At 35.1% G+C, this 23841-nt stretch overlaps 1 protein-coding gene across 2 annotated transcripts in view; it reads left to right on the forward strand.

Annotated features, from left to right (window-relative positions):
• Positions 1-5110: 5110 nt before the first annotated feature.
• Positions 5111-23841, forward strand: part of LOC108965318 (calcium-binding protein E63-1) — a 116480-nt gene continuing 97749 nt past the window's right edge. Inside the window, exons 1-2 of one of the 2 annotated variants that reach the window (XM_018927661.1) lie at positions 5111-5900; positions 6006-6127. The gene's annotated coding sequence lies outside the window, so the exon portion shown is untranslated. Of the gene's footprint in view, positions 5901-5986; positions 6128-23841 lie in introns of those variants that run through there. The other variant, XM_018927652.1, reaches the window with a different exon arrangement.

The following is a 23841-nucleotide window of genomic DNA, read 5'->3' on the forward strand; positions in this document are numbered from 1 at the left end:
ATGCTGGGGCCAGAACCATGCATTGAGGTGGGCTCCACACCATAAAAGAGTTGCTCTGTATGGAGGAGAGAGTGGGGAGAGAGTATCACTGGCAGCAGGCAACAGGAATGCGTCAGATCGAGTTACTACTGGGAAGTTGCAACTTAGCAAGGGTTAGAGATATGATCAACGACTTCCGTCTCTTTGTTGCGCTCTATACTGGCACTGCAGGCTCAAGAAGTACTCGTCCAACATGGGCGTAGCATCTTTCGCAAACAGCCGGTTTTGGAACAGGAGACTCCAGTACACTTGATTATAGATTGCCTAACAATCAATCGTGGGAATTATTCAGATATCTTTCTGACCATATAGAAAATAGCTCGCTGTGCAAAACCTCAATTATTTTCCATCTACAGTTGTTGAAGTCAATTTCCGGAATATCCCTCAATGCGCGCAGCGATTCACGTTTAATGTCTTCAATTGACTCAAAACGGTTTCGCAATTTTCGGCAGTCATCGTTTGAGTTTCCTAAGTAGCCAAAAGTCACACGGAGCTAAATCAGGCGAATACGGCGATTGCGGCACGTTATTGGTTGAAATTATCGTCGTGCAAAAAACAGAGTTGTTGACCCATAGTTCCGGCCTCTTTTTACGAATGGCTTCGCGCAAGCGACGCATAACACTCAAATATTATTTCTTATTGACAGTTAGGATGGTGGGAAGGAATTCGAAGTGCATCACACCTTGATAATCGAGGGAAACTGTCAACATCACCTTGATTCTTTAACTGCTTTGTCGTGGTTTTTTTGGCTTCGGCTCACCCTTTCCACAATATTCGACCGATTGATCGATCGTCTGTTTCCGGGTCGAAAGCATGGATCCAAGACTCATCGCCAGTAATAATACGTTATATGACAATCTGGTAATCGGAAAGCATTTTTTAAGAGACATTAACACGACATTGTTTTTCGAAAAAAATTATAGATTTTGGAGCCAATCGTGCTTCCACTTTCTTAGGCCCAAATTATCTTTCAAAATCGTATTCAATCGTTTTTCGAAAATTCCAACAACGCCAGGGGCATCTATGACTGTTAGTTGTCGATTCTCAAGCATCATTTCCTTTATTTTATTGACGTGCTGATCATGAGTTGTTGTTGATGGCCGTCCCGAACTTTTTTCGTCATCAACGCGTTTTCGAACCTCTTTGCATAAGTTGTACCAATCAAAATCGCTTGTTTGCGACAAACAATTATTACCAAAGGCTTTCCCGATATTCTGAAAAAAATTTAATGGAACTCCTTTATAACAATTTCACTCATTGATTTTTACGATACCGAATGGGTTTTATGCACTTCAGAAAGACAACTGTTATACTAAACATTGATTATTTGATGATGAATGATTATTTTGACACGAGATTAGGCACAGATGCACTGTCTAACGTAGAAAAAAAATATTTCGCCAAATAATTTTTGCATGAAATTTAAATTAAAAAATCTTACTAATTTTTGCCCACAGTAGTGTTATCTAATGTGCAAACAGCACCTGCCAATATATAAAATTGTTCATAAAAATACATTTTTGCCAATCATTTTGAGTCTATTCTTAGTTCTAATACATATATATGTATGTATGAATGTATGAACATAAGTACTCTTTCTGAAAAAAAAAAATAAAATGTAATATTCTTTCCGCAGCATATGCAGGCGTAAAAATTAAAATGTCTCTGCTTTCCTACAAATGAAAATGCAAAATGAAAATAATAAAATAATAGACATTTTGTCAACAATTTTTTTCTGTCACATCTTAACGTTGTTGCATGTAACAAATGCATGGCAGCGGTGCAATATTTGGTCATAAAAGCAAAGTGCAATAAATTTATGGTTTACGGAATACAATCTTGTTTTACTACAAGCCAAAAAGGAAAATTTTACAAAACCACGAAACAAAAACAAGATAAAAAAAAAAACAAAGTTAACTTAAGTTGCACCGAAGTTTTCACAAGTATGAAAGGTTCCTCACAATAACTTGATTTTGTTTTGTATGGTAGTTATGGGTGACCCATTTCAAAGTTCCCTACATTCTTAAATCAAAAACACAAAGACTTAAAATTTAATGGAGAAAGAAAATTTTTTGAAGTCCAATTTTCCATGACTTGTTGGACCATTTCGACTGGTAGCTGGCGAATGACATGAGTGATGTTTTGCTCAGTGGCCTGAAGCAAAGGGGGATTGTCTGCATTGACTTTAAACTTTGCATATCCCCACACGAAAAAGTCTAACGGTGTGATATCACACGATCAACCGGCTCAAAAGGTGAAATTATTAACTAACCGATGTGTTCGCTCAATAAATCCATTGATTGATGCGATGTAGGCTAGAAGTGGCGTCATCTTGTTGAACCCAAATGTCGCCGAGATCACGAGCTTCAATTTCAGGTATCAAATAGTCGGTTATAATGGCAATAACGGTTGACAATGGAATGTTACGTCCTCTCCGCCATCATTTTTGTAGAAATATGGACTGATGATTCCAAGGGCCCACCAACAGTACCAAACCGTTCTTTTTTCTGAATGAAATGGCAACTCTTGTATCTTTTCAGGCTGCTCTTCGTACCAAATGCGACAATTTGGCTTGTATACATACCCATTTAGTCAGGCATGATCATTATCGCTGAACAAATTTTTTTTACGAAAACGTCGGTTGTGCTTGGAACCTTTCAAGAAGGGAAGGTAGAATTTAAAATCTCGATGAAAAATGCACCAAGTCATTCCATACATACGTCAGTGCGAGTTGCAGCGGTTGGCGCCAAATCAACTCACCACAGTCTACGTCTACACTCGCGTGCTAGACGTGGTATATTCGGTCGAATATTATCGAATAATGAATACTAGGTCTCAAGTATGCCGATTATGGTGGCCATAAGTTCAATGAAGCGCGCGAAACACATTATGTACAGTCTTTTCATGATGGAATGCCAAACAATACTCAACAAAAACAACATGACAGCTTGACACGACTTACGCTACTTCACCCGTTATGTCTCAAAAAGGGAGGGAATAGTTGAGTATATATAGACAGACAGACATGGCTAAGTCCACGATTCCTTCTCAGTTTTAGAAACTTCGTGGCAAATTTATTATATATATGTACCCTGTTCCGAATATAAAAACTATATGTACACCCTTAAAAATTATGTTGTTCTACACAATCATGAGCGCTGTGTATTAAAAATATTTCGTACTTCAAAAGTTTTACTCCGTCGATGATTTTCCAGTAAGTAGAAGCGCTGGCGAAATGTTTGTATTTTTGTATTTTTATTTACCAATCTATAGCACAAACATATATTGCAATGTTTTTATTATTAAATATTCAAGTAGTAATTTTATTGTGATTTTCATTGTTATTGTTTTTCGCACGCTCCTACAACCTAATAAAAATATTTGTTCTTGCTCTTTAGCCATATAGTATGCATCGCAATATACATACATACATATATAACATGATTGTTTCTATATGTACTTAGCATTCGTATGCAGACCCAGTATGAAATTAGGGAAAATCATTTTCTTTTTCAAATTTTGATTGGTTATTCCTTATTATAAATCGATATCTCAAAATTGTGTTGAGCCTTTTAATGTGTAGCTTAATCAGTTCAATCAGTTTAAACGAGTTTTTCTGAAAACAACATTTTTCGAATTTGTTTAAGTGATTACTTCCGTGTACCTGTTTGATCTGGCAGGCCAAAAACTTTCCCCTCGCTGTCGCCCTTACATCAGGACAATATCTTCTAGAACAGATTTTTCTTAGGTTTCATACATGCAGAAAGCAGAAATCACTTATAGGGTTATCTAAGTAGAAGTACATTATTTTGACAGATCATACATGAGTCGTGTCAAGCAGTTACGTTATATTTGTTCAGTATTGTTTGACATTTCATCATGTATTACAAATCGTTCAACTTTCTTATGAAAATTCACCTTCTTTAGAGAATGTGTTTCCCGCGCTTCGTTCAACTTATAGTCAATACAATCAGCATAATGAGCGTACTATTCGCAATACCATCAACTATCCGGAGATCCTTCATTCATTATCGGATACTATTCGACCGAAAAGACCACATCCAGCACGAAGCGAAGCCAGGTCCTTCCAACGGAGTGGAGGTCTTCCTCTTCCTCTGGTTACCCCGGCGGGTACTGCGTCGAAAACTTTCAGAGCTGGAATGTTTTCGTCCATACGGATAACATCACCTAGCCAACGTAGCCGTTGTCTTTTAATTCTTTACTTCTCAATTGCCTACACCGTCCAAAGTAGTACCTGTTGGCAAGAGTAATCCTGCGTTGGATTTCCAGGCTGACATTGTTGGTGGTGTTTATACTGGTTCCTAAATAGACGAAATTATCTAAACTTCATAGTTATGACTGTCAAAAGTGACGTGGGAGCCAAGTCGCGAGTGCGACGACTGTTTGTTTGATGACAGGAGATATTTCGTCTTGCCCTCGCTCACTGCCAGACCCATTTGCTTTACTTCCTTGTGCAGTCTGGAGAAAGCAGAACTAACACCCGCGCCGTAGAGGCCGTTGAGGCCGATGATATCAATATCATCAGCATAAGTCAGCAGCTGTACACTCTTATAAAAGATTGTACCTGCTTGATTAAGTTAGTTAATTGAGCAGGGTCACCAGTTCGCAAAATTTAGTCGGTATTTTCAAATACATTCTTAGTATTTCATTTATAAAAACAGTACTAAGAGCACTGAGTTGGTGGATGGATTTCAATATCGATTGTGGGTCGGTATCTCGTTAAATAAAAAAGCACTTTATTCTGAACGTTCAGTTTGTTTCTTCGGAGATTGTCTCATTACCTTACGAAGTAATCCATGTAAAATTTTTTTGAAGATATCTCGTCAGAAACTTTTCATACAAACACTTCAATCCGATCGTTCAGTTTGTTTGGCAGCTATATGCTACAGTGGTCCGATAACTGCATATCCGACAAATGAGCAGCTGCAAATGAGCGTGTGCAAAATTTCACATCGATATCTCAAAAACTGAGGAGCTTGTTACGGTATATACAGCAGACAGCTAGAGGACATGACTAAATCGACTCGTCTCCGTGATAATCATTCATATATAGTATATATGTATATTATAGGGTCTCTGGCGTTTTCTCCTGGCTGTTATGATAACAAGTTATTTAAGCAACAGAAACTTCATCAACGAGCATTTTTTTTTTAATTTTCGCCACATTTCATTTTCTTTATTCTCTAATCTAACACATTCATACCAAAACACGAACGTACATACCTTTCCTCCAACAAAAATATTAACAGAATTTATTGAAAACCGCTGCACACACGCTGAGCTTTGGTGATAATCGACGCGACAAGTCATCAGTTGCCACTAACAGCAGACAACAAACGGCCAAGCAATGTTTTACGCCACGATCGGTTTCACAACAACAACAGGCATTAGCAAAGCTAATAAACAAAACAAAAACAATCGGAATGATCAACTCATTAAGCAGACAAATTAATGAATGAGAAGCACAAAAGTGTCGCATTCTGTCGCAATATTCTTGGATTTTATGCTCTACACATTTATGGGCGACGTGGAGGTGCGGCAAGATGATTGCAGACTGTTGGCTGCTGCTTGCCTGCCGGCTGCTGGTTAGTTGATGGTGAATCGAACGCTTGGTGTGTGATAAACCACACTACTCGTTGTGTCTTTGTGACAGTCGCGTACAAACTCGCACGCTCAGCTGACTGTTCATTTGTCTGTCGGTTTTTGTGAGAACATTAATGCAATTGCTTGTGTTTTGCTTATAATTATTTATTGCGAGTTTTGGGAAAGGGTTTCCAGCGTTTCTGTGTTGTGATTTTACCGCTGAATGAAGGTTTATATAAAAATAGCAACCGTTATAAGTAAGCGAAAAAATTAATTTTTTTTTTGTATGATTGATATTTTAATTATATTTGGGATTTGTGTGGCAGTATTTTGTGAATAAAAATCGTTTTTTTTTTTTGAAGTTTATATAAAATTTAAATAGTGCAGAGTTTTAAATTAAAAAATCAACAAAATTTCGTCGCTAAATTCAAGTTTTGAAAACCTCAACATTTCGGATCAGGAGGAAGATGTCGACCCCATTGCGGTAAGTGCATACAATCTATACTAATTAATATAGTATATATGTATGATATGTATGTATGATATGTATATTTTTGTGCATTTAAATATATGTATATATTTATATGTATATCTTAATTTAAGCTGAAAATTGTGTCTAAAATATGTATTTACATTTTTTTTAACAATAATTATAGCAGATTACTCAATTATTTGCATTGAATTAGATAGAACTAAAAATAAAAATTTAATATTATTAACGACACCTCCAATTTTCGCACTAATTAGGTAATAAATTCAAAATAATCGCTTGAGTGCGTTAATAAAAATTTTAACGTTGCCAACAGCAGCAATTTATTTTTGTTTTGATAGTCGTTAGTTTTACAAGATTTATTGTGTGCTTAGCTGAGTTTCTCTTCGCTTTATTTTGTGCTTCTTAATCCTAACTGAATTCTTAATTCTAATTAAATTGAATCCTCCTTATATGTCCAAAGTGTGATTGGATTTTTGTAATTTTGTGCGGAAGAGGTTACATGGGTTTCAGAAAAACTGAAAATTTAATTTTTGGCAGACATTTTTTCACAAAAAAAAAAAATTTCAGTGAAAATTTTCGCAAAATTTTTTTTTTTTCAAATAGTTGTGATGGAAAAAATTAGTTTGACCAAGTCTTTAAGAATTATATTTAACTAAAAGACCTGTGTGTGTTTCATGAATATCGGTTGAGTAGTTCTCGAAAAGTCTTGCCAACATTAATATTGTTGTAAAATTTAATAAGACTTTATTGATTTTTAAATCCGTAAACCCATGTAACCCCTGAAGAACCTGCTTAAGACCAAATTATTGATAAGAACAGTGTCGAAATCTGTGTAATGGTAGTCCGTCCTTCGAATTATTGCAAATTATTGCAGCACTATGTTCGTCCGTCGAAAAGGCTATATATAGAATATAGAAAAAGCATCGCATATCTTGTGTGTAATATGCAAGTTGAGCTTTAGTTTTCATTTTTCAGCGTCTACAACTAGGCATGACGCGATATTGATGGCTGTTGGCGGTTTTCTGTCAAATTTTGTTTTTGTTCTCAGTATGGTTTGCCATTTCATCATGTTACGTTCCACTTTGGTATAACGCTTGAAAATTGTCCAAGATAGATGTTATGAATAATGTACTTGAGATTGTCATTGACATTGACATGTGAAAAGAACGCGGAAGTCATATCATTCACAAATTTTTACAAATTAAGAATCTTGCGATGGATGCTGTAGTGATCTGTTTGTTCATATTTTTATACGACTAACAAATTACGCTATTAATTGTATTTGCAACCACCATATTCCCCATATTTGGCTAGCAGAGAATATTTTCGTGGTATCAGACTTGAGAAATTACTCAAATCAGGAAGACAGGATTGAAAGAAGTGCCAATTTGAACGGTTCATAGAATCGCACTATTGAAGCAATAAGGAATTGTGTGGGGTAAAACTTTGTTCATAATTTAAATTCTTGAAAATCTGTCAACATAACCTTTGACATAGTTTTTCGGCTTTCATCGCCAGAAATAATACTTTTCATGACATCCTGGTAGTCGGAAAACATTGATTTACAGACGTTATCGCCAATTAAATCGTGCTTTCACTTTTCTTAGGCCCAAATTATCTTTCAAAATGGTTTTCACTGAGATTTCCCATATTCCAACGATGCCAGTACGATCTCTGACTCTGTTAATCGTCGATCCTCAAGCATCAATTCCTTTATTTTTATTAAGGTGTTGATGGTCAGTTGATGTTGATGACCGTGGTTCTTCGTTTTGACGCGAAATTTAAATTGTAACTATTTTTTGCCCGCAGTATTATTACAACAAATACATTGAAAAGCATTCCATCATTGTTAAAGTACATGCCCGTTGAATTTTAGCATAGTCTCTTAAAAATGTTTAAATGATGAGGTGCGAATTAATTGATATAAATATCAACTTTATTTAAAGAGTTTTTAAATGGAACTTACAAAAGTTCTGGAATTTTCCAGTTGTGTAGAATTGTCTGCACAAACTGATTAAGATATTTCTCTTTTTAAAAATTTACTATTACAATTACATATAATATAATTGCATAGTAAGATTTTGAGCTACACTTATTTATTTTTGAAGCAAATATCTCAAATATGAAATATCAGGAAATATATGTATTTTAACTATGTTTTTTGACTTGTATTGCAATACTGAAATATTACTCATAAATTATTTCGTTTTCCGCACTGTAAATTCTTTACCAATTTACAGCTGCTACACAGATAATTAATTGAACCACTTAAGCGTTTTTGCATTTATTAATTAATTACACTATTGCTGTGTACTGTGGTTCACAGTATATAACCTACTCGGATTACACGTATTTCTACATAATAAATACTACACTTATGTACTCGTATATGAATGATAAATATAATATCTTTATACATGCTGCCAGATATGCAATTTCAAATAATTTGGTATTAAAAATGTTAAGTTCGGTTGAACCAAAGCTAGAATACCCTTCACAAATAAAAAAGTTGCCATACAAGCATTAAGTTTTGATCGTTCAGTTTATATAGCAGCTATATGCTATAGTGATCCGATCTGAGAATATTCTTCGGAGGTTGCAGCGTTGCTTAACCAATGATCTTTGGGAAATTTCTTGAAAGTTTTGTCAAATAAAAAATCCTCCATACAAAAAATGGATTTTGATTGTACAGTTTATAAGGTAGCTATACCGATTTCGTAGCAAACTTAAAACACTCTTTTACGGGTATTTAAATATTCAATATCAATGTGATATGTTTGACTTTTTTCTTTCTGTCTGACTTTTTTTCTTTTTGAAGCTACAGCATTTGCAATTTTTGACCAGAAAGTGTAATGAATACCTAGAAGATCCACATTATTGTTTTTCTATTGTAAATTTAATGTAAGAAAAATATTTTTTTACACATATTCATCCGAAATATTATCCCTCGATTTCATTCTGTTCTCACTAATTGAGAACGAAATGCATTGCGCGCCTGAAAGCCTTCAGAACACATTTTCCTTTGGTACCCACTTTTGTATGGAATAGATATTTGAACAACGCTTTTTACAAATGCCAGTCCATAGATCTTAAAAGGGAATATCAAAACCAAATAAGAAAATGATAAGTTCGGGTATAACCTCCTGCAACTTGTAAGGATTAAAGCCAGGGAAGTATCTTCAGGCCCTTAATGCCTGTGAGTTTTATGGAGACTAGGGTCAGTTTTCACCCAATTTTATTCATTATAAGCACAAATATGCACTTTTATAAGAAAACACGCTCTTTAAATTTCATCAAGATAATTCAGATAGTGACGGATATAGATATCGGTATAAAGTCACCGGAAAGAATATTTATATTAAGTATACAGGGGCCGAAGGAAGAATTGAAACCATTCAACCCATTTGTAGTACACAAACATACTACTACCAGGAAAAAATTCTCTCTAAATTTCAATTGTAAATATAATACATTGAGCAATATTTTCAGTAAAAAGTCAACTCTAGGTACTGGGGTCCAAATCTTCGGTATCTAGGGGTTTTCGCTGGATTTGGACAATTTTTGGTCAAATGGTGGCATATTCTAAAGGCATTATTTGTGCAAAGTTTTATCCCGTATTGCTTCTTGATTTATTTACTCGAAAGAAAAAATTCAGATAGAATTTAAAATTATGCGAACCTACAGCTAGTCACCAGAATTTCAACTCGTCTCGTCAACCCAATTATTTATATAATATATACAAGATGCGTTAGAATCTGCTATCTTTATCGAATGTCTAGTGAGAATTTCATAACATTTTATAGATTGGAAGTGAAGTTATTGAGTGTTATCGGCGCGAAAATGAGCTTTGAACAAAGAGCCAACATTAAATTTTATTTTAAAATTGGTAAAACTTTTACCGAAACGTTTCAACTGATGAAACAATTTTACGGCGATGATTGCCTACCCTGAAGCAGAGGACATGAGTGGTTTCAACGTTTTCAAAGTGGTAGCGAGGACATAAATGACGATCAACATGTGGGCCAATCAAAATCCGTAATCACAGGAGATTCCATCGAAACTGTGCCAAAAAACTCTCATCAAAAATCAGCCGAAATCATCATTGAAATTATTTGAAATGGAATTGAACATCTCCAAAACATCGATTTATCGCAATTTGACCGAACATTTAGATTTACGAAATGTGTGTGCACGGTTTGTTCCGTACAATTTGACTGGCGACCAAAAATTGCTCAGAATCCAACATTCGATCTACGCTTCTGCCCGATTATTTGACCAAAAATCACATTTTAACCATTAACCACTCTCCGCATTCACCTGATATGGCACTGTGCGACTTCTTTCTTTTCGGAATAATGTATTTGTCCATGAAAGGAAAGCGTTATGCAGACGTAGAGGCAATACAAAGGGATTGCGCCGCCATACTGGCGGCCATACGGGTCAACGAGCTAAACATGCATAAAGCTGTATTGAAGCAGAAGGAGAATATTTTGAATAAAATAAATTGATTTTGCCGAAAAAACCATTTGCTCTATTTTTTTAAGTCCTGTTGACTTTGGAACGCACCTTGTATGTATACCTATATACAAATATCTCGGTTACATATAACGGTTAGGTGATCTAAACAATAATACTCTGTAGCCACATGTTGGAATAATATAACAATAACACGTTATTCTTTTACAAAAAGCAAATTTGGTCTACATTTCCTGAAAAAAAAATCATCTTGATCGATGATTGTCTAATTATATCTATTAAAACAAAAAGTTCTTTTAAAATAAGAGGCTTTCATAATAATTTGGTATGGTGAGTCGAGTCACTGTAGTGACCACAACTGTGACCATAGTTAAACCTTTTTTCTTTTTTATTTGCTTTTTAAGAAACATTTGTAAGGGCACTAATTTTGCACATAGGCTTTCAGAATAGGCCTTCTCTGAAAAATTTAAAATTTAGTACCGGGTATTTTTCTCTGCCTTCTATACTTTCACTAAAAGTGATCCGACAACACATTGTAACTCGATTATGTCATTTGCTTATTTTGCAGTATACCACAAATTTAATGTAATTTAATACTAGTGGTTGAAATTGATATTTGCGTTGTAAAAGCGTCTAGAAAATCCTACGCATGCAGGTCTAAATATGTGGAAGTATTTTAATACGGCCTCTTAAAAAATACAAAACCACAAATATTGATGAATTTAAATGGAAGCTAACCCGAATATGGTAAAGAAGTAAAAACTCTATACCGTCTTTATAATTTTTTGAACGTAGTAAAAACTTCTGCTTCTTTTTCTTTACTAAATCTTTAGAAACCGCTTACGCGGTTATAGCCGAGTTAACAACAGCGCGCCAGTCGTTTCTTCTTTTCGCTACGTGGCTCCAATTGAAGATTCCAAGCGAAGCCAGGTTCTTCTACACCTGGTCATCCAGAGTGGATGTCTTCCTCTTTTTCTGCTTTCCCCGGCGGGTACTGGGTCGAATACTTTCAGAGCTGGAATGTTTTCGTCCATTCGTGCAACATGACCTAGCCTAGCTGTCTTTTAATTCGCTAACTATATCAATTTTGTCGTATATCTCATACAGCTCATCGTTTCATCGAATGCGATATTCGTGGTCACGCGCCAAGGATCATTAATCTTTCGCAGAACCTTTCTCACGAAAACTCCTAAAGCCGACTCATCAAATGTAGTTATCGTCCATGTATTTGCACCATATAGCGGACGGGAATAATGAGTGACTTATAGAGTTTGGTTATTGTTCGTCAAGAGAGGACTTTACTTCTCAATTGCCTACTCAGTCCAAAGTAACACCTGCTGGCTAGAGTTATTCTGCGTTGGATTGTTTTTGCTGTTAATGCTGGTTCTAAGATAGACGGAATTCTCTACAACTGCGAAGTTATGATTTGTCAACAGTGACGTGGGAGCCAAGTTTCCAGAGTAACGACTATTTGTTTGATGACAAGAAGTATTTCGTCTTGTCCTCATTCACAATCAGACTCATATGCTTTTCTTCCTTATCCAGTCTGGAGAAAGCAGAACTAACATAGCGGGTGTTGAGGCCGATGATATCAATATCATCGGCGTACGCCAGCAGCTGTATACTCTTATAGAAGATGATACCTTCTCTATTTAGTTCTGCAGATTGAATTATTTTCTCCAGCATCAGATTGAAGAAGTCGCACGATAGGGAGTCCCCTTGTTTGAACCTCGTTTGGTATCGCACTGCTCGGCTCTCGTTTTTCCTTCTTAAGTAACCTTAATTCGACTTAAAGGTTGTTTATATCAAACACATCGTGGCTAAAAAGAACAATAAAACATTTTCTGTTGGTTTGCAAATCGTTGGCCGGTTCCGATTTCAGGTTTAGTTACAAATACAGGTGCTATATGAAACGAAAGTTAATATATCTTCGGTGCAGCCATAGTTAACGTTTTTATGTCTTGAATATTATATATTAAGTTTGTTGCAAAATTTGTATTACTCAGAAGGAAGCCTATTAGACCCTATAAAATATATCTACATATAAATGATCAGTATGACAAAAGGATTATTGTCCAAAGCTACTATAGTATATAGCAGCCATACAAACTGATCGATCGATATCAAGTTCTTGTATGGAATCTTTTGTATTTAGACTTAGCAGCTAAACTCCATCTCGTATAGCAAAGAACCAAAACATGTCTTCGAGTGGTTTATGTAAATGGCCGCCACCACAGTTGATTGTCATTTGAGCCCTTTTTATGGCATTTTCCATCACTTTACCAGAACTTCCGGCGATAAGTCCACACATTCTTGACGAATATTCTCTTTAAGAGCTGCAAAAGTCTGAGGCTTGTTGACACAAACTCGCGTCTTAAAAAAGCTCAAAAAGAAGTCTGGAGCGGCCAAATCAGGCGATCTTGCTGGCCAGTGTAAATCGCCAAAACGGGAGATTAGGCGCCCGGGAAATGCATCCTTCAGCATATCGGTTGTGGCACTCAGTGTAGTGTACCAATCTTTACTTACTACGTGTATTTCGCATGTGTTTACTACACAAATGTCAAAACAGAACTGACATTAGAGGTCAATTGCAAAATTTATAGCATCTTCTGATCATCTTCTGACTTTTGCGTCATCGTGTATAAATATATATATATATATTTATATAGGATATATATAATATATAATTATATATAATTTTATATGAGAACATATGTTTATCTTGGTAAAAATACAAAATTTACAAGTAGCTTTACATTTTGTGTATTTAAAAATATTAACATATAAATGTACCGGCCATTAAAAAATATTAAACACACTATAAATATTATAGCTGATGCTATAAACAATTACCTCATTTGCATATTTTGGTCAGTACAGATTTTCATCTGCGACACCAACAACGTCGAAAACAATAAACATTTATGAGGCTTAATAAAAAAAGTGGAAAGAATGTGTCAGACGTTACACCATCGCATAATGGCAATCACGTCAGGGTTATTCCCAAAAGATTTCAAATAAAGGGTGATCCATTTCAAGGTTACTTTTTTTTTTTTAAGATAAAACACAGAAGCTTCAAATTAATGGTAATTATTTATTGCCACTCAAAAAAACTTTCTCTTGCATTTACCTGTATGTTTTGTAGATTAGCTCTTTCAAATGTTGGCCGCGGCTACGTTATAGATAGTCCACCTCTGGAATCCAATTTCGATGATTTGACTTCGTTTGAGTATTTTGACTAGTGATGTGTTGCTCCTCGCTGAATCGAAGCGAGATTGTCCGCATAGACTTTATACTTTACATATCCCCACGGAAAAACGTCTAACAGTGTGATATCACTCCGTAGTGTTCTCTCAATAAATCAATTGATTGATGCGATGCGGCCGCACTTCCCCGTCTTGTTGAAAACAAATGTCAAAGATCACGAGCTTTAATTTCAGACAACAAATAATTACCATGGCGCGATAACGGTCGTCATTGACGGTTACGTTCTCATCGTTTCGTTCTCATCATTTTTGAAGAAATATGGACAAACCACACCAAAGCGTTGTTTTTTCTGGATGAAATGGCAGCTCTTGAATATCTTCAGGTTGCTCTTCGTCACAAATGCGGCAATTTTGTTTGTTTACATACCAGCCATTGAGCCAAATTTCAATATAAGATGTCGATGTAAAGTAGCATGACAGCTTGACACAATTCACGCGTGATCTGTGAAAAAAGTACTTCTACTTGGATCAGCTATTAGTACTGCATATATTAAATTTCGACTAGCCCATCAGAAAATGGACTAAAAATGTTTCCTTTCTTTAATAGCTCCTTTGCTGTACTAGAATGATTTGACTTTGAATTAAACCAAACTCGATTTGAAGATTCAAGAGCAGATCGGCAGCTTTTTTCTTGGTATAGAATAATACATAAGCGATTCAACGTTAACGAGATTCGAATCACTGTATATTTTTTTTTTGTTATGACGCATCTTAATTGTCATTTATCCAACAAATTCTGTCCTATTTTTTTATATTTAACCACAATTGCTCGAATCCTTAAAAATCTGAACAAATTTACATTTTTGCCTGAAATAAATATTGACAATTTATTTTCGCGGGTTCTTGCAATTTGTTGGAAAGCACATACATATATACTTAATACATATTTATATATACATATGTTTGTAATTATAACGCCGATCTATATTCGCTTCACATTTAGTCTCAATGTCGCGTCATGACGTGCGGAGCTTTATTTACCTGCTTCCATATTTACATAAATGTGCTTAAACAAAATTTATTTGTCTGTTTGTTCTTTGGTAATTTTATGTAATTATTGCTGATAAATGGTTGTACACTTATACAAAGCGTATATTAATATAAAATCATGTTTGTATTGCAATTGACGTTAAAATGAAAATGTTTCACATTTTGCAGTGCACATTATAACGTTCTATAAGCTTATGTAAATATATGCATAACTCAACACATACATATATTATACTTAAGTAAATTGTATATACTGTATATATAAATTAATATATATTTTTTGCAGTTCATTCAATATTTTCATAATGTCTCGTTTTCATTATTTATGACTATTTATCAATTATAAAAAGTCTCAAAAAAAATTTACTGGCGTAGACACCGATTACGCATTAACAACAGGGCACCAGTCGTTTCTTCTTTTCGTTATTTGGCGCCAATTCAAGATACCAAGTGTAGCCAGGTCCTTTTCTAAAAACAAAACCTTTCTCTCGAATACTGCTAAGGCTCACACATTAGATTATGTCATTGTCCATGCCTCTGTTGGGAATATTGAGAGACTTATATAGTTTATAGAGATGTCTTGTCCTCATTCACAATCTCAAGACTCAAATGTTTTTCTTCCTTATCCAGTTTGGAGAAAGCAGAACTAACGACGCGGTTGTTGAGAACAATGATATCAATATCATCGGCGTACGCCGGCAGCTGTACACTCTTATAAGATATTATACCTTCTCTATTTAGCTCTGCAGATTGTATTATTTTCTCCAGGTCCTTCCCGATCCTGACGGAGCTTTTGGTACTGGCCAACGTCAGCTTACACAAGCTTTGCGGTAATATCAAGTTCGGACATAGTGGCGGGTCTCAAATCCAGCACATCACCTCGTTTGGCGAGTAGTATAAAGCTTTCTACATATTTATATAGTGAGCCGCTTGTTTCAAGACCGATGGTCGCTCGCAGCCACACCTCTGGTGAACAGAATATGTTGCACTAAAGCTATCTCTATTTTAACCGCGAGGATGCAAGAATAGAAATTGGGTTAAGCCTTACGATTGTAACTGCTTACTCAGAAGCATGACTATACCCCATTACACGAATTACGAATTAAGGTAACTTAATAAAAAATTGAAAATCTGTTGGAATTGCATCCATAGGCGATAGTCAACCGATGTGAACATTTGATTCCGAAATTGCAGTGAATAATAATCCTTTCCAAATTTCGTGGAGATATCTTCCGAAATACAATAAATTATTTTTCCATACAATCCATCAGTTTGTAAGACAGCTATATCCTATAGTGTTCCGATATCAGTGGTTCTGACAAGTGATCAGCTTCTTGGATAGGAAAGGCCGTGTACAAAATTTCAGGTTGATATCTCAAAAACTGGGTAACTAATTCGTGTATATACATACAGTCTGATACTTTATATACATATTTTATAAGGCTTCAAAAGTTTTATTTTAGTTGTTACAAATTTCATGGTAAACTTAATATACCGGATATACGAGTTTTAGATAGTCGTCGTAAAATTATTGTATGATCCGATTCAAGTTGTTTAATTCAAAGGAAAGTGACGATACAAGTCGTCAATGCGAACTATTCGAGGTATTGGGTGCTAAGCGCATCCAAACAGGCTTAACTGAATTTTTGAGTTAATGATGGATACTATCAAAGAGAAATTATATATACTTCTTCGACCGTTATGTAGGAAAAGTTTCGATTTCCCAAAAGCTGAACATGGCGCAAAAACAGTTTGGTATTATTAAATAATGCTTGATACAAAAATATGCTCGATATATGGGTGCCACAGGAGTGAATCATCACTATCAAAGATCGAATTACAACAAGGTTGAGTAGCGGTGAACCGGTGCGACCGGTTTCAAAGACGGAATTAGTCATTCGAAAAGTTCTGGAAATAGTTTGGTGGCATTGGCAGGCTATCATCTACCAAGAGCTGCTCTTCTACAGCTAAACTCTTAATTCGAACCTGTATATATGGGCCATCTCAAGAAAGCAATCGGACAAAAGTTGCCAGCTTTCGCCAATAGGAAAGGAACACATACATCGCTAGAAAGTCCAGGAGCTTGGTTGGTATAATCTTTTGTGTCGCGCTTAAAGTTTGGATCTGAAATTAAGTACTACTTATTTACGACAAAACCCCATATAAGTTATGAATATTTAGAAAGTTCCCGCCTAAAAATTTGTAAAACCTCATGCTTTTCTTTAAGTATTCAGACTTCATTCTTTGACACACCTACTTTTTTTGCTACTCCGTTAAATTTTTGAATACGTGCGTTTTTAAATTTTGTTCCTCATACCAATTCTATTTTTACTTGTTTTAAATTTATTTATTGCTGCCTTCTTATTTAAAAATATTTTAAAATTTTGGCTTCGATATGCATATGTACATATGTCTCATAGTATTTTTCTTTTTTTTAATTGTACGAAAAGCACATTTTGTTTGATCATATTTCTTATGAATGAGAAAAGTGACTTCTGTCACAGATTTAACAATTATTTTTGCATCATCTTTTGAGTCACTGCTCGTATATTTTGAATAGTTAATACCTACAACGTAAATAAATTTTTTATTAAGCTACAGGTAGTTTTTCTTATTTATTATCCGACAATATTTTTAGTATATAAAGACGAAAAATACGTATACGTAAATACACTATTTTCTGACTGGATTAACATTTTGGCAAAGGCTAATAGAGAATTCACAAATCATTGACTTCCGTCAAAAAACATAAACTTTGAGCTTATGATAACATATACGCTGAGAGCTTTTGAATAAATTCATGTGTTGAAGCGAAATCGATTCTTGGATGTCTGCATCCCAAATACATATATTGAGTTTTTCATACCCCAGTAATTAAGAATATTTCAACTGTTTTACGAGGCTTATAAAACGTAAGTAGGCTATCGAAGGCACTAGTAACCAGTGGAATAGTATTTGAAGCGTTATATACTAGTGCATAATACCAAATTAGGAACGAATAGGAAAAAATGAGAATTTTGGGTACACCGAAACTATAACACCCTTCACAAAGACAAATGACTCCATACAGTTTGTATGCTACAGCGATCTGATGTGAACTATTTCTTCGGAGACTACACTATTGGTAAAGGTAAAAACCCACATCAAATTTCTTGAAGATATCTCGTCAAATGAAAAACTTTTCCATACAAGTACTTTATACCGATCGTTCAGTTTGTATGACAACTATATGCTATATTTGGCAGTTCCGACAAATGAACCGCTTCTTGGTCAAAAAGGCAAAATTGCAGATCAGTATCGCAAAAATAGTCGGACAATCAGACAGACATGGCTATATCGATTTAGCTCGTTAGGCTGATCATTTATAACATTACATTACATTTTTCAATAGAGATGCTACAAAAGTAGACCGATAGGGACAGCAAACGACGGCATAATTTTCCGGTTATTTTGACATTTATTTTTAGTACGGTTTGCCATTTCATCAGAGAAAGATATAAGATCCAACAACGAGTCGAAATTATTAAAATTAATATCGAAATTCGGAGGCAGGAACCTCGACTTTAAGAGCGCTTCGTTCAATTTATGGTCGTCATAATCGTCCTGTCAGATCAACAATTGAGCGTCTATTGGAACAATTTTAGTCCACAGGCACAGTACAAAATGTTGCCGTGCCAGTGAGACAAAGAAGTGCCCGTATTGTCGAGAATATTGCTGCCGCTAGCTCATCAATTGAGGAAGACTCAAATCAATCGCTCACATGTCGTTCTCAAGCGTTGGGCATCTCTGTGACGTCGTTGTGATGAGTTTTGCGAAAAAATCCTTACAAGATCAAATTGACGCAAAAAATGCAGCCGCTTGACCATCAGAATTGTCTTATGTATATGAATTGGTCTGAGCAACAACTGGAAAATGATCCGGATTTTCATCGAAAAATCATCTTCAGCGATGAGGCTCATTTTTGACTGAATGGCTTAGTCAATAAGCAAAAAATGCATTACTTATAAGGCATCAATCTACACCTACTCCATAAGTCACAATTGCATCCTGAAAATATAACGGTTTGGTGCGGTTTATGGGCCAGGGGCGTTATTGGGCCGTACTTCTTCCGTGATGATAAAGACCGTGCTCGTGATGGCCATGTAAAAGAAATAGAGTTCCATATTATTAACCCAAATGTACACCCATTATTTATCAAACAACTGTGCAGAAGAACTTATTTATTAATTTATTAATACTTTATCACATTCACAAAGTATTTATAGCTAATACACACATCATATGATTCAAATGGCGGCGTAAATTGCCAAATAAATTATACACATCACTGAGAAACATTAAATTTGCAATGATATGCTCAGACCGCACAATTTTTCAAAAGACATTTTAAAATGTATGATATTAATTAAATAAGATGTTTTTTAGTGGCAGATATACACATTTTATTGCGTATACTTTCAAGTATATAAATAAACCAAACATTTTTCGCAACAAAGTAGATGCATGTGATGCATGATTATGTATATTATGATATATATTATGTGTACTAGTTAATATCTTTAATTGCGATAATTACGAATAGTTATAGATTATATCTTAGAGAATTCAATTTAATATAATACAATACCCATAAAATGAAATATTTCTTCAAGTGGTTGGTGGCGGGATATGAATTTTTCTATTTGATAATAAGAAGAAAGCCTTCCCGTCACATTTAAAAGCTCATATTCGGATTTCAACCAATTTTTCATTGCACGAAGCACACATTCGGTCTTTTTCGACCCACCCTAATGGATTTGATATATCTATGTTCAAGTATTTATTTATATTAGGTACGTAACTAACTCCCCGCTGTTTGTCAAAGGTTCCAGCAATTAGTGGTGACCGATTTCGATGTATCAAAAACGTGATAAACTTAGCTCAGACATTTGAAAAACTAATTGCATTTCCATATTAGATATTTTGTTTATGTGTCATATACTTTTGGTTGTGCGAATATCCGATTTTATGCAACAATCATCAATTGCTGGAAATGTTGGTTTTCATTCAGTCAAATAAATCTGCGGCTGAAGCACATCGGGAGCTCCAAAAGTTAACAACCGTCCGCGTGAAGTACAAACACCTTCAAAGACGGTGAATTGAAGACGTTGCTCGATGAGGGTCTGCATGAAACACAAAAAGAGTTTGCTTTTGCAGTTTGAGTCACCCGCTAAAGATAATTCAAAGAAGCTAATTAAGAAACAAAATTTCTTTACGTACCCTGTGTTTTGAAACCAAGGCCGTTGAGCGTCACCTTTTCTCCAGTGAACAATTGCTCTTATAACAAAAAACAAACAGTTTTCATCATAGAATCGTAACGGGTGATGAAAAGTGGATTCATCTCAGCAATCTAAAGAAAACAACGTCATGGGGACGCCCGATGTTATGATATGTTTCAACGACGCCACCTCGACCGAAATTTCAAGCCGCGAAAGTTATTCTGTGTTTTTAGGGGGACTAGGCCGGTCATATTTATTATGAGGTACTGAAACCAAAAGAAACCATCAATGGGTAACAGTTTCGACTTCAACCGCTGCGATTGAACTGAGCACTGGCCAAAAGTGGCCCTATACTAGGAGAAGCACGAAAAAGTGATTCTGATGTAAGACAATGCTCAGCCTCACGTTGCTAAACCCGTTTAAATTTACCTGGAAATGCTTAAAGAGAAAACGTAATCTAAACGTCATATTCCTCAGATATTGCACCGTCCGATTGTTATTTGTTCCGTTCGATGGTATATGGTCTGGGTCAGAGCCATATCGCACTCACAGTGCGATATCGAAAAATGGCTTGATTCTTGGATAGCTTTACTGTAATGGTATTCCAGCTTTGCCAGAGAGATGAGAAAAAGTTGTAAATAGCCATGGGTAATAATTCGAATAATTCATTTATAATCATTTCCTTACCATAAAATTGTATTTTGATTAAAAAAATAGCGAAATTTATTTAGGCAGCAATCTACATATGTATACGTAAATACAAATAAGCGAGTATAAGTACTTTTATACAAACATGACCTTGTACATGATAAACAATCCTATGTTTTGAAAATAAATCTTCTTAAAGCATACACCTACTTACGGTCACATATTATATTCTTGCATATATACTATAACTTACTGCTTTTGTTCTTATTATACATATATAGTACATACTCCTTCATTGGGGCTTTTGAACTGTCTTGTTATACTATAGCAACATGTTGTACAAAGTATAATAGCTGTATAGAATTATATATGTTTGAAATGAACAGTTTGGATACGAACCGTTGCCACGCCCACACAAATAGGTTTAATAACTCTGACATATGGGAGCAGTCATATTTTATACATCGTAAACTTTTTATTCCAGCCACAATGCAAGTAAATGAAATAATAATGATTTTCGTCTTCTCGGTTTAGTTTATATCATATATAGATATCGACCAATTTGCGTGTTATGTTGTGATCATTTACCAAAAATAAACGAAAAGATGTTTCTTGGTTCTCTCTTTCACTCTCCACCGTATATGTCCCGAAATCTCAATAAAAGAAACAAGAGTATTCATGGAGCAAAGTACGATTGCTAATGTGTATCAAATAGTTATTCCTACCCTAATATATATGATAAGTATAGCGATGGCTGATTAAAAGTCGCACGTGGTCTGCTAATAGTCCTTTGTGCAGCCATAGAAAGAAGAACTCCTCTGTTGGAACTTATAAATCAGCAAATTGCTTGGTAGCCAATAAAAATTTGCACAGGCGTTTAAATTCTACTCCCGCCAGTTCGGGGGAATGTCTGAAGATATGCACTTCCAAGTTTTAAGCCTTTACCTCCCAAACGCGGGACCGTCAAGAAGGAAGTCCCCATCATACAACAGGGATCCAATAAGGAAAAGATCTGTTATTGATGCATTTATTTCTTATAAATGGCGAGAGAGATAATTTTTTCGGTTCCGGCCGAACTTAGCTGGTTCGTACTGGTTTATTTTATTTGTATGCTCATAAATGAAAATAAATTTAAATGTACTTATTTGTGAATGTTTACTGCAATACTTAAAAGATGTAAACAAAAGCAAACATAAAAAATTAGATATGGTGTTAAAGATATTCTTTCAATATTTTAGGAATATATTTATTTTTTAAATACAAACAAATTTTTCGATACGTTCTATCGTAATCCTCAGCAATTCAGCTCTATAGGCGTATTCGATTCGCCATTAGATATGTTGCTTGTTTGAGCTGTGCCCTTCTTTCCGACTGCCAGGATATTATGAAATGTATTGAAGAGTCTTGAATCTATGCTTACGATCCAAAGCAGGTTAAATATCAATGTTATGTTGGCAGTTTTCTTCGCCGGAATTATGGCCCGACAACTCTTGGCTTTTGCACCACAATAATGCCCCCTCACATACTGCATTGATTCCTCGTGAATTTTGCTTAATTGAACAGAATTAAGATTTTTAAAATTATGAACAAAGGTGAAATTACTTTTACCAAAACATTTACATTTAATTTCATAAAAATATCAAACGGGGGGATGGGGTACTACTTAATTGAAAATTCTTATAACGGACTGTTCGAAAAATATTAATTTTGTACAAAGCATTTCCTTGATGAAATTTTACCATAATTTGCAAATGGAGTCACAAATTTGGAAAGATTCGCCTCCAATTCAAGTGTCTGGCAGCGTTATTCAGCAGAGCATTGTACTTTTAGTAATAGTAGTGAAACCATCGATTGATGTATTCTAGCCAATGCGCAAAGGGGTATAAATCCTCCTCGTAACGTGGACTCATCCGATGTTCTTATCGTCCATGTCTCTGCACCTTATATCAGGACGGGTATGATGAGTGTATAGAGTTTGGCCTTTGTTCCTTTGGGCTTTAATTCTCAATTGCCTCCTCAGTCTAAAGTAGCACCTGTTGTCGGGAGTTATTCAGCGTTGGATTTCAAAGCTGCCACTATTGTTGGTGCTCAACTGGTTTCGAAATTATCTACGACTTCGAAGTTATAACTGTCAACAGTGACATGAGAGCTAAGTCGCGACTCATTTACTACCAAACCCATTTGTTTTGCTTTCTTTATCCAGTCTAGAGAAAGAAAAACTAACGGCGCAGATGTTGAAGCCAATGATGTCAATATCATTGGCATACGCCAGCAGCTATAAACTCTTATAGAAAATTGTTTTCGTTTTTTTTTATATAATATATATTACATATATATATTTTTTTTATTATAAGGGGGTATCTCATCTGAGGCTGTTTTATTCTTTAAGCATTATTGTTTGTAAGGTAGGGAAGGGATGGTTTACCTTCTCATTTTAATTTGCCTTCAAAAGGATATTTTTCGGGCTATTCAGAGGATACTTGGTCTAAGATCGAAAGTCATTAGCAGCTTGAACCATATGCAAAGGAATCGTATCTGGCTCCTCCCAAGCTTCAAATTTAATCTATATATATGTGCAAAATACCATAATTAATCTTAGTTGATTCAAACAACTGTAGAAAGTAAGTAAGGAGATTACAAAAAAATATAAGAAAAAACGTTAACTTCAGCTGCACCGAAATTATAATACCCTTCACAGATGCATTTATTTTAGTATAAAGATCTTTGCCTTGATTATTTCGATCAATGTGTACCTTAGATATATAATATATTGTATAGTTGTCCGATCTGAATAAATTGTTCGGCTGATTTTTTACGAAAAGACTGAAGGCTTGAGTCCCTGATATATCAAGTTCGGTTGGGCTTAGATCAATATCTCAACAACGCGTATATACAGAAGAACATACGGACATATCTCAAAACATATGTATGTATATACTTTATAAGATCTGTGAAGTTTCCTTCTGGCTGTTACAAACCTTGTGGTAATTTTCATATATCTTTTTGAGGGAAAAAATAATTCAAACTGCCAACCCCAAACGCTAGCTTTTCTAATGTGGAAGGGGTT

This window comes from Bactrocera latifrons, unplaced genomic scaffold, assembly GCF_001853355.1.
Source record: "Bactrocera latifrons isolate USDA-ARS-PBARC rearing strain unplaced genomic scaffold, ASM185335v1 scaffold_1, whole genome shotgun sequence".
NCBI classification, from domain to species: Eukaryota; Metazoa; Arthropoda; class Insecta; order Diptera; family Tephritidae; genus Bactrocera; species Bactrocera latifrons.